General features: G+C 39.2%; 1 long non-coding RNA gene across 2 annotated transcripts; it reads left to right on the top strand.

Moving 5' to 3' along the window:
• Nucleotides 1-2,420: 2,420 nt before the first annotated feature.
• On the top strand, nucleotides 2,421-11,744 carry LOC134730748 (uncharacterized). 2 transcript variants are annotated; one of them, XR_010112697.1, is made up of 4 exons: nucleotides 2,422-2,484; nucleotides 4,224-4,275; nucleotides 8,505-8,591; nucleotides 8,765-9,560. It is a non-coding gene; the product is annotated as an uncharacterized LOC134730748 (long non-coding RNA). The 2 variants fall into 2 exon arrangements; XR_010112696.1 differs by having other exon boundaries at nucleotides 2,421-2,484; nucleotides 8,505-11,744.
• The last annotated feature ends 223 nt before the right edge of the window (nucleotides 11,745-11,967 follow it).

Genomic DNA, 11,967 nt, shown 5'->3' on the forward strand with positions numbered 1-11,967 from the left:
TTTTAAGTATATAATTTAGCAAATCATACTTATCTTTGACTAAGTTGCAGACTGTAGGTTGGGTATTTAGAAATTAGAGCACCTACGGATCAGATACGCCCATTTATATTTTTAGTGGGGAAAGACATGCAGTGGGATCCCAAGCCTGTCTTTTGTGAGCCTTTATTGACTAAGCTTTCTGCCTTTTCCTTTCTAAAACCTTTTAGAAATTAAGAACATCCAGGCACTTCCTTTGGCAAGTCTGACACATACACAAGGGAGAGGACATAAATAATTTCCATACTCTTCAATGAAAGTGGATGTGTAACATATAAAACAATGGGCCAGGTGCGGTGGCTCACGCCTGTAATCACAGCACTTTGGGAAGCCGAAATGGGTGGATCATGAGGTTAGGAGTTTGAGAGCAGCCTGGCCAGCATAGTGAAACCCCGTCTCGACTAAAAATACAAAAATTAGCTGGGCACGATGGTGGGCGCCTGTAATCCCAGCAACTCAGGAGGCTGAGGCAGGAGAATTGCTTGAACCTGGGAGATGGAGGTTGCAGTGTGCTGGGACTGCGCCACTGCACTCCAGCCTGGGTAACAGAGCAAGACTCCATCTCGGGGGTAGGGGGGAGAGGGGAAAGAATGGTGGCTAGTCAAACAGTCCTTTCCAGTAACAAGGTCTCAGGCACCCATCTCAGAAGATTTATTACATGCTGCCTCCACCATTGACCCCAAAGGAGACTGACTCTGCAAACAGCTCAAATCATAGTCATCCTCTTCATTTCCTGTGTGTCCCTCCCGCTCCTCTCACTAACACGTAATACCATAGCCACATCAGTCAGTGGTTAGGATGCTGGGTTAATTTTACTCCCAAGGAAAGTGATGCCTGAGAGAAAGAGCCATTTGTTTGTCTTTTTAATTTCAGCTTCTTCCTAAATAAGACAGCCTTTTAGAAAGACTTTCACAGTGTCAGGTTAGTTACCTAAATCTTAGGTAACTTTAGGTTAGTTACCTAAAGTCACTTTGTGACTTCATCCTGATATAAAGGAACAAGGAAGAGAGTTGGATTAGGATAACTCACTATGGTACATCTTATTTTTTATTTAGTTTATATATTTTGTGTTTTTAGATTAATTTTGCAGGTAGAGTGGGGCATAACTCAACATATTTTTTTCCTCACAAGCTGGATTAATTATTTTAGTAACATGAGCTGTATTAAAGTGGTCATAGAAGTCAGGTTAGGGCAAGCACTATTATTTATGTTTTACAGATGGGGTAACACATAGAAAAGGCACGGAGAAGTTAAGTGATTTGCCTATGGTCACAAAGCCTGTTAGCAGCAAACCCAGAACAAGAACCTAAGATTTATGGCTGCCAGTTCCAGCTGTTTTTCTTTGTCATGTATCCTCAGCAATCAACATAATCAAAATCTGTTTGGAGGTAACTGGGTACAACAAAATAAATTATTGTTCCTTTTGTTGGGTGAATTCAGTTTGACCTGGATATTCAATTTGCACAAGTCTCACTGTCTCATTTAGTTATGTCTGCTCTTTTATTTTTTAAACTATGCTTATGACTTTCAGACTACTGATTTGTATAAAGGAAGATAACACTGAACAACCAAACAGGAAGTAATCCAGTGAATCTGGAACAGCGGTGGAATTTAGAAGCAAGGCCAGGTAAGCACTTCAAATATGCGAAAAGAAAATGAGAGAGCTGAAGGGACACCAAGCAATTTGATTTGCTCTTGGTTTACTCTGGAGGAAAAGGAATCCTTCTGAATTCTGAATTCCCAGAGCCAAGCCACTATATTCTTCTATTTCTTCTGTGTGTCTTTCAGGGAAAGTGTGTCCTTGTCAGCACCACAATGACACTTTCCATCCTGTGACAGAAACTAAGTCTTGAAAGACAACATTGTTACACTGTTTGGGGAGATCACGCCTAGTGGTTGTTTTGTTTTGAAGTCAGTGGGGATGGTGAGGAGGGGTTTAGTGAAGGAGTAAATGTGAATGATAATGTCATAAATTCCCCTATGATTCTGATTATGAGAAACTCTCCTCAGAGAATCTCAGTTCCGTAGGGAACTTTGTCCAGGATCTCCCCATTCTTTTGAGACCTCATCCAAAAATGGTGACTCGGATAAAGAGAACTCAGGAACCGCATGCCACTCTTCATCTAACTCTGCATGCAGCTATGTTCACATTCTGCTAACGCTGGCTGATGTTCAAAAACTCAGCCCAATGATAAGGGTTTTAAAAGTGTATTATTTTCACTATTGATATAGATCTTGTGGAATAATCATTTCATAGTGAGCCAGATCTTAACTAGTAGCAGACTACTCTAGTGTCTGCTACTAATCAGACACACTCTAGTTTGTGGTTGGTGAAGCCAGAGAGTGATATCATTTCCTAAGAAACAGGCAAGGAGAGAGAAAGCAATTGAAGGGTGAAGAGCAGAGAACTATGAAGATGATTCAGGAAGAGGCACATGGAGACTAGAGGTAAAACAGATGTTCTGGGCAGTGAACGAAGACATCTAATACAAGGAAAAGGGGGCCAGGGACTGAGGAGGAAGGAGTAGTTTAGATTTGATCTTATTTGCACCCACAGACCAGCTGCTAAGTGTCCAACTTTTTCAGGGATTACATTTAACAGAGATAGAAAGTTAGTTTTCGAAGAGAAATCTTATTTATTAGCTAAAGTATGTCCAGTTTAATTATGTAATGAAGATGAGTATTTGTAACTCATTTATTTGAGTATATATTTTATAGATAACAATGTACCAGAGTGTAATAGAAAGTACCTTACAGTATAACTGTAGTGATTTGAATGGCTTGTCTGAGAAGGATGTGGAAAAAGGTCCCATATCTCTCAATATTAGTACCCAAGTCAGCCTAAAAATAAACAAAACATTGTAAATCTCTTGGTTCCTAGTAACAGAAGAGATTTTAAACACAGAGTCACCTAATGAGTGGAATATTTTTAATTTAGTATCAGCGCCCTTTCCTAAAGATGCTATAAATTAAGAACTCTCTGATTTTTTTAAGCCATAAGTGTTAAAGAGTAATCTATTACAAATCAAGTTCAGTCCCACTCTTGATAACATCGTGTTTTTAGACTAATTTTGCAGGTAGAGTGGGGCATAACTCACCATAGTTTTTTCCTTACAAGCTGTATTAATTATTTTAAAAATAGCAAACATCATGAAAAATAGCCCAGCCAAATACTCATTTCTTTGCTTAATGTCTCATTGCTTGGCAATTTTCTTCACTGTCATTTTCAATGGAAAAATACCTGAAATTCATCTACTGAAATTCAACTGAACGGAGTGGTTTAAAAAGAATCAATAGACATGCTAATAATAAGGAAAGCATTCAAATGCAATATAGCATATGTTTCTAATTACCACTTCACAAGTCCCAGTTACAAATTAAGTCTCTTTTATTTCAATTAACAGTCTAATGGTGCTTCAGAGAGATAAAGAATGTTTTAAAAAGAAACCAAACCTCTGATGAAGAGCACCCAATTTTCTCTCCAAGGAAACATGATGAAGGTTTTAAGCTATGAGAAAAGTCTGGGATAGGTGATTTGGGAACTGTAGTGTCCATCACATCTAAGAGATGTAGATGATGTTTTTGGTTTTTGGTTTTTGTGCTCCCCTTCCTGGGACCTTCTCAGCCATTCTACTGCCTACTTCTCTTCTGATATCCTATCATGGGAGAGAAGTCACCCAGCTGGCCATGCATCTATACAACAAATATTTACTAAGCACTTGCTTTGTACCAGCATTTAAGTACTTGGTCATGAGGATTCAGTGGTATATAAGATCTAGTCCCTTCTCTCAGAAAGGTTGTTGTTTAGTGGGATAGACAGACATATCAGCTAATAGTTCTAGTGTAATGTGTCTATAACAATAACAGAATGAAAACATCTATAGTAAAGATCAATAAGTTAATTTACTCTAATGTGTTACGTCATTTCACCCAGAAGTTTTTAAATGAACAGAAGAATATATATACATATATTCTCTTTCTTTCTCTCTGTGTCATTTCTATGGGTGAAATTTCTGGTATTTGTGATTAGGATGATGAGATATCTGATGCCCATAGAGGTGACCACAAACTCTGTCCATAAAGCTGAGCTTGTTATAAATTTTAATTTCAACTCAGGGCTGGATAAATTCATAGAATGTTAAGGGTTCAAGGAATTTCACAGTGTATCTTATTGATTCATTTTACAGATGAGGACCCTAAGACCTAGAGAAACTAAGTCATTTGCTCAAGAAGACAAAGGTAATCATTAGAAATCAACATGAGATTTCAGCTCTCCTGATCCTTAGTACAACATGTGAAAGAAGATATGTTGTCTTTACTCACAGTGGAGGCATTTTTCTAGCTGTGTTTAATTTGGCTTCCCTATGGATTCAGGACCCATAACTCTTGTTCTCACTCATCTGCTATGCTGCTGATAAGGACTTTCAGGTCAACAGCTGTAACTGCTAAATGAAGTTAATACTCTGGAAAAAAAAAAAAAAAAAACAGAAGGAACAGAGACCAAAAGATTGAAAGCCATTTGGAAATTTCTTGAGTGGTGTCTGGCAGGTCTTTTATGAAGATTATCATAAACCAGGAAAAAAAAAAAACGCCTGCTGACTGTGTTATCTGTAGTGCCTATTGCCTATTTTGGCTGATTCATTGATGGTGTAACAGATAACAGAATGAAAGGAAATGGTTTGGTTTCTATAAAGGAAAAAGAATGGTTTGTATAAGGAAACCATTAGTTTCCTGAGATTGCTATACCAAATTATCAAAACTTGGTGTCTTAAAACAATAGAAATTTTTTCTCCCACAGTTCTGGAGGCCAGAAACTCAAAATCAGTATTTGGCGGCTGAAATCAAGGTTTTGGCAGCACCCTCTGGAGGCTCTCGGACAGAATCTGTCCCTTGTGTCTAACAGATTCTGGTGGCTGCTGGCATTCCTTGACTTGTGGTCGTATCATTCCCATCTCCTCCTCCGTGGTCATATTGCTTTCTCCTCTTCTCTGGCATTTGCATCCCTTTTATAAGACACGTATGACTGCATTTAGGGCTCACCAGGATAATGCAGGATAATCTTCCTATTTCAGGATCCTTTGCCACATCTTCAAAGTCCTTTTTGGCCAATAAAGTAATATTCACAGGCTCCAGGTTTTAGGATGTGGGTAGTGGTGTTGGGGTGGGGGGCAGATTTGGGGGTGAACAACCAGCCTACTACTGGTGGGTGACTGGTTATCCATCATTCTTAAGTCAGAAATGATGACCCAAAATCTCTTTTTGCTTTTGCTTCACTCATTTTGCATTTAATTACTAGGCTCTGCTTCTTCAGACACTTTTATTACAGTTTAGTTTTTGCTACATCTCTCAAAAATGTCTTATTATTTTCACGGCCTGTCATTTAGTTATGTTTTCTTCTAAGTGTTTGGCTGTCTTGGTCAGTGCTCTAAAGGAATTAAAATCACTTGGTCAGGGCTCTGAAGTAATTGGTCAGTGCTCTGAAGTAATTAAAATCACTGTGAAGCTGAATGAAACATCAGAAGAAGAATCAAGAGACCTATGTTTTGCTTGTTAGGAGAACTGTGTATCCTTTATGTCTATTTTTGGAGTTGGTGGTAATTTCTGGTCAAGGAATCAAATGTTCTTATTCCTAACCATATAGTCAGATAAGATGGCTAAGGTGCTTTCATAATCACCATTGATTCACTGTCAGATGGGCCCGTGCTCTGTGACAACTTTTCAATATTATAGACTTTACCAAATAAAAAGGTATCTCCTCATTCTGTGCACAGAAAAAGAAAATGATGGATGAGTATATTAGCCAGAACCCTGTCGCAGAAAAATAAGCATGAGTGTGCCCTTTCATGCCTCCTGAGAACTCCTGTGCTAGACAGAGCCTGTTCAAGATGTCTTTTCTGACTTTCTGATTCCAGTTGACATCTAGGCATATAAGGCAACTTTGTGATGGGGCCAGAGAGCACCACACATTGTTGTGTATGAAATACTCTGTTCAGCAAACAAGCCGTGCAGCAACAAGACCTAGTGTGGTCAAGGATGGTGGACTAAAAACCACTATGAGAGCAGAGATGTAGCCACCTCTGAGACTGGTTTTCTAAGCAGGATGACTTGGTTCCATCCCTACAGGCATCGTCTGGTCCAGTTCAGCACAGAGCTAGCTGCAAGTGACAACCTAAGAGAAAAGTCAGCGAGAACAAAGATCCATCTCTTTGTTGACTGCCTTAATCCCTAGAGCTGTGTTCTTCAATTTGTAACTATTTGCTACAATTTTTCTGCCTAACAAGCAAGTTCTATCCTGCCTAGGAGAGAAACTTTTAGTAAATTCATCTTCATTCACTACTATTCAGCTCAAGCTTTAAAAACTTAGATAATGCTGTCTGAAATACTTAACTCCTGGTCAAATGCAGCTGCTATTTCATTCAGTATAATCAAAGAATAGCCAAGGACTTTAGTTAATATTTCTTCAGATGATAGAGAATAAACAAATTGTTTTGGATATATCTACCATGCCCTCCAAACATGATTGTTGATATCTTTTCTATATAAATTACTTTCCTACATAAATGGTACTTAGCTTTTCCTTGAAAGATATTCTCTTCTCTCCAGCTCAAAGATAACCTTCTTTCCCTCAAATTATAAGTAATTTATATTTAATAATCTTTCATACAAATTTTTAAAATTACAAATGGTAAGGTACCACTATTTTTTATTTTGTAACAGCACAAACCATCAAATCAGAAAAAAAGAAAGGTTGAGTATGATCTCTGAAAAATGAATTCTAGTAGCATGTATAGCAAAAATCATCTTAGAATGAATAGAAGCCCTGAATAACTCAATGACCACCAGGCTTGTCTGCATCCACGTTCTACTTGGTTAACTGTTAAATAATATCTAACTTGTTGCATTGTGAAAACAACATGTGTCTGTAAACTGAAAAATAGATGTTATTATCCACCTGGTTTAGTTATAATGGAGAAATATCCTTCAGTTGCATGATGCTCTTCCTATGAATGAGGAAACCAGATCAACATTTCCGTTCAAGTTCTAGCTTGCCTATAACATTTCTTAGCTCCTTTTGCAAACCAAAAGTGGCAGCAGTTGTAACTGAATTAGTCTAACTGCTCAGACACATGCATTTCTGTTTGGTTGCTCTGGTCTCTTCTTGAAGGCCAAGTGCTGTGATCATTTATCATCATCAGAATTGGCTGCCATAACTCAGTGTTCCCGGGACCTGCAGTGGGCAGAGCACCAGCACAACCCGTAGAAAGCAGCTCCAAGATCAGCACCCTCTCATAAACCTACCGAGCCAGGAGCATCTTCCAGGCCCTCCACTCTCAGGAGTTTCAAGGAGAAAACAAAATGCTGAGGACTGGGAATGAGAAGCTTCAACCTTGCACAATCTCTACATTTTGCTTTACTCCCAAGAGGGACGAATGAAGAATGTTGTTATTGATGCTACGACCACTTCTCTCCCACATTGTGCCCAGTAAACATGGTCTTACTCATTATTGAAATACTAGCATTCTTCTATAATGGTTCGTACATAGCTGCTGCCCAGAGCACTGAATAACACATACTACCAGGTGTCAAACCCAGATTTCCCCAGTCTCTCCTTAATTTCCAGCAATAAAAAGATTAGCCTGGCACAGCAGGTCTTCAGACCCTTTCTGATTTTGAATAGTGATTTGAACACCTCTCCTAGCTGTGTCCCCTTTGGGTTTAAGAATAAGATAGAAGATATATTGCTTTCCATTTTAAAATGTTTAACTTCTATTCAAGAATAAATATTGATGAAGGGCATCTAGGTACTAGTGATTTTTCCTGATGTCCATTTTGTGAACTTCACAGAAGACTTTGATTTCACCTTAAACCAAAGAAAACGTTCACAGATATCTTATAAATCTACTATTTTTCATGATTATAATAACCTGTCATCATGACAAGCCATGTTCATTAACAAAAGAAATCATAGGGGCAGCTTCTATTGGGCACTTAACTCCTTCATCCATGAAATTATACTTTATGTGAATTTATTTTTGGAAAGTTCAGGTAGTTTAAATTTTAAATATATAGACTAGAAAGAAATTGGGACCTTAAAAACTATTTTACAGGAAAAATGTTTCTGCCTGTCCTCATATTTCCTTCTTTTTTTTTTAACAGTGTTAGATTTCTGCAGAACTAATACCCTTTAAATGCTCTTGTCACACTTCAGAGGACACTATGCAAATTCTCAGAGGCCACACAATTTCCAGGTATATTGTGAGGCCTCTGATAAGATTTGTATACTGTTGACACCTACTTAATATATGGATAAATAAATCTCCAGTAAAATACAAAATAAATAGGATTTCTATCCACAAACAACAAGGTTGCAACCACAAAAGTGAAATCTGCACAGAGAGAAAAAGAGCTCTGTCATGTTGAGTATTTGTTGACCTCGCAGTGAGTCATAGATTTTCTTTTTGTTCTAGGACTGGAAAAACACCAGGATAAGAAACATTTTGGAAAACTATAGAAAACAACTGGATCCAAGCTCAAGTCCTCAGAGATAACATCCTGTACTTAAAATCTTTAAGTTGTTATAGAGGGGAGTATGTGTATGTGTGTGTGTATGTGTGTGTGTGTGTGTGTGTGTGTGTGAGAGAGAGAGAGAGAGAAAGGAGGAGGAGGAGATGGGAGTGGAAGGTAAACAGCAGCAGAAAGAAAACATGTGCACTCATGTTTTCTTCAGATGCTTCTTCAGATGAGTCCATCAGGAGGAGGAGGAGGAGATGGAGATGATGATGGGAGGGGAAGGTAAACAGCGGCAGAAAGAAAACATGTGCACACAATGATGCTTCTTCAGATGAGTCCATCTTCCTAAGTGTTCGTGGGAACACTGATCATAGATTTAAAAAAACAGTTTGTGTTTCTACTTGCACTTTCATCAAGAAGTTACAAAACATCTTGGAATATTTGCATTTCTTTCTATTTGACTGCTCAGGATGTGTCTTCATGACATAAGTCATTTTCAGCCATGTTTACCGGATGTTCCTCTTCTCGCAGAGAACACCATTCTTTTGCTTTACAGTTAACACAGTGTTTTCCCACCCCCTATTGCATATGCTCCCACCCACTATTGCATACTGCTCATAGTAACCAGCAGATCTGTTTGGGGTGATGATGAAATCGCCAGGAGGCACAGGTGGCTTTTGGGCTCTGATCCTAATGGGACTGTGGAGCTCATCCTGGAGCTCAAGGCTAGAGCAAGACACAGCGGAAAAACTAACTTTCTGGGGTTTTGATAACCACAGCATCCTGGGTTGATTGGCCTATTACTATAGTAGGAGCCTGATGATTCAGACATATAACATCACTGTCCAAAGCCTCTCGAAGTGGGATATGGCATCAAGTTTTTGCTTGAGAGCTAGAGCATGGCTATCATAGTAGAATTAAGGAATAGATACATTTATTACCTCAAAGTGCCATTCCAGAGGGACCCAGAAATGGTTATTGTAAAATTGAGTTATACCATAGACTGTTCCCAAATACTGTATGCATCCAAGGCTTAGTTACCTCCATTATAAGCAGTGTGACTGCTCTCCTCACAGAGGACTATAAAAATTAAAGAATCATCAAGAATTTGCAAACACAAGCTCATGACAAACATCTAGCAGTTATGTTACACATAAATGATCTTTTTCTGGTAGACAAATGGAAAAGAAGTATATTTTATTGGATTCTTATGACTACGAAGAGCCCAACCAGGTTGTGATTGTCTGGCTTCCATTTACCAAATCACAAATTCTCACAACTGGCAGTAGGTGCCTCAGAGAGCATCTGGTTCAAATATCTTACATGGTGGATGAGAAAATGGAGGTTCCAATATATTAACTTACTTGCCTGGGGTAATACAGCTTGTTTATGGCAGTGTCAGGACTAGATGCCCAGGTTTTATGATGCCATAACTAGTTTCTTTCCCAGAAGTCCAGATGAACCTAAAACCTAAAATTGGTATCTAGGAGAAGGATGGTAAAGATGTCACTCTGAGTCCTGATTGATTGGTAGGAAACCCTAGCTGACTGGCAGAAAATCCTGATGTATGTGTTAAGAAGGATTTTGGAGTCATACTCAGGCTTATCAGAAAACGGTACTCAGGGTCAAATACAATTTCTATAAGGGGAAAAAGAAAAAAGGAAGAGAGGCCAGGTTTCACAGTTTCCTGATCTTAGAGCATCCAATTATTTTACAGCCATGTTCAGAAGTGTTTGAACAATAGATGATAGTAGTAGGAACTGATTTTGTAAGATTCATGAGACAGGACCAAAAAATAAATAAATTTACATATGGTGATCAAATATTGCTAAGTCAATAAGCTCCTTCTATTTTCATAGGCTGGGAACCAAGAGTAGAAGACAGACACTTATTTCTCAGTAACCCATACTGTAGCAATGGGACAATCATTTAGCCATCCCTATGTGATCGTGGTCATTTTATAGGAGCATACTGCTTTAACTTTTTGAAGTGCTTTTGAAATGGGAAAGCTTCCCTTGTCCCCCTCACAGGGCGTGTGACAGGGGGAGTGGCTTGCTTCTTCAGTGCCCCGCTGTTCAAACCTCTAGGAGAGCCATATAGATGCCAGCTTGTGGGGTTCCAACCCCAGGGCAGTGTCTAGGGGTGGATGTTTACAGCTCCTGAAGTCCCACTGAGCATGTGCTACTGTGTGCTCTTTTAGTTTTGCCATCTATAGGTGGCTTTTTGTTAACCAGCTCAATTAGACCCTCTACCTTGTCACAAAGACAGAGAGCTTTCTGTATCCCGGGCTCTTGCCTTGGTGTACCGGAAGAATCAAATCACACCTCAGCTTGGAGAATGAGTACAAGGTTTTATTGAGTGGAAGTATTTCTGAGCAGATGGGGGAAGCCAGAGGGGGATGGAGCGGGAAGGTTTTCCTCTGGAGTCAGGACACTGAGCGGCCTGGGTTCTCCTCCAACCGTCCCAGCCAAACTCTGCCTCTTCTGCCAGGTCGATGGCCTGCAGACCTGCTGGTGCCTGTCAGTGCATTCCTCTCGGCATCCAGCCACCCGTGTGTTCCTCCCCTGTTGTGCTCTTCTCAAAGTGTGTCTGCCTGCTAGGGTCTCAGGATTTTTATAGGCACAGGATAGGGTCATGGCAGGCCACGGTGGTCTTGGGAGATGCAACATTTGGGCAGGAAAATAAAAATGCCGCATCTAGGTCCGTGGGCACAGGCCTGGGTTAGAGTCCTAGCCAGGGACCACACCGTTCTCTCCTTCTGTATCACTTTCAATGCTTTTTCTTGTTTGATATCTAGAGAGCAAAGAAATGCACTACCAACTGCTAAATTTCATGGCACCTACTGTAGGTTAAAAAAACAAACAAACAAAAAACAAAACAAAAAACCAGCCCTTGAAGGAGAGAAATGGAGGAAGGGAATTTTGTTTAATTAGAAACTCTCCAGAAGTAAAGGCAATAAACACATAGTACTTCAAAAGATCTATTAATGAATGTTTAATTCAGATATTCAGATGGAAACTTCTCTATCAATAAGAAGTGACTAAATGGAATAGATAAGCTTTTGTTCACATTTCATTTTTCAAGAAAACCTGCTTTGAGATTCTCTTCATAATTCATGGTTAGTTGCTCGGCAGTCCAAGCTATGGAGTGGTACAATGGCTTTAGAGTTGACAGCGGGCCTAAATGAGAAACCAAAGTTCAAATCAAGACGTCTAAGTATTATCTTAATCATTACAAAAGTCTGCAATTAATTCTCTGCACTGCTGATGTCTGTCTTTCATCTAGTGAACAGAGAAAAAGGAAATTCAATAGGATCTACTCTTTATGTCAATTGGATGAGAAAATTTCCCACTGCCTGAAAAGCATGCTGATACTAAAATATACCACAGAATACATTTCATTAAGAGTTATTATCACTGT

The sequence above is a fragment of the Pan paniscus genome, chromosome 6, assembly GCF_029289425.2.
Source record: "Pan paniscus chromosome 6, NHGRI_mPanPan1-v2.0_pri, whole genome shotgun sequence".
In the NCBI taxonomy this organism is placed as follows: Eukaryota; Metazoa; Chordata; class Mammalia; order Primates; family Hominidae; genus Pan; species Pan paniscus.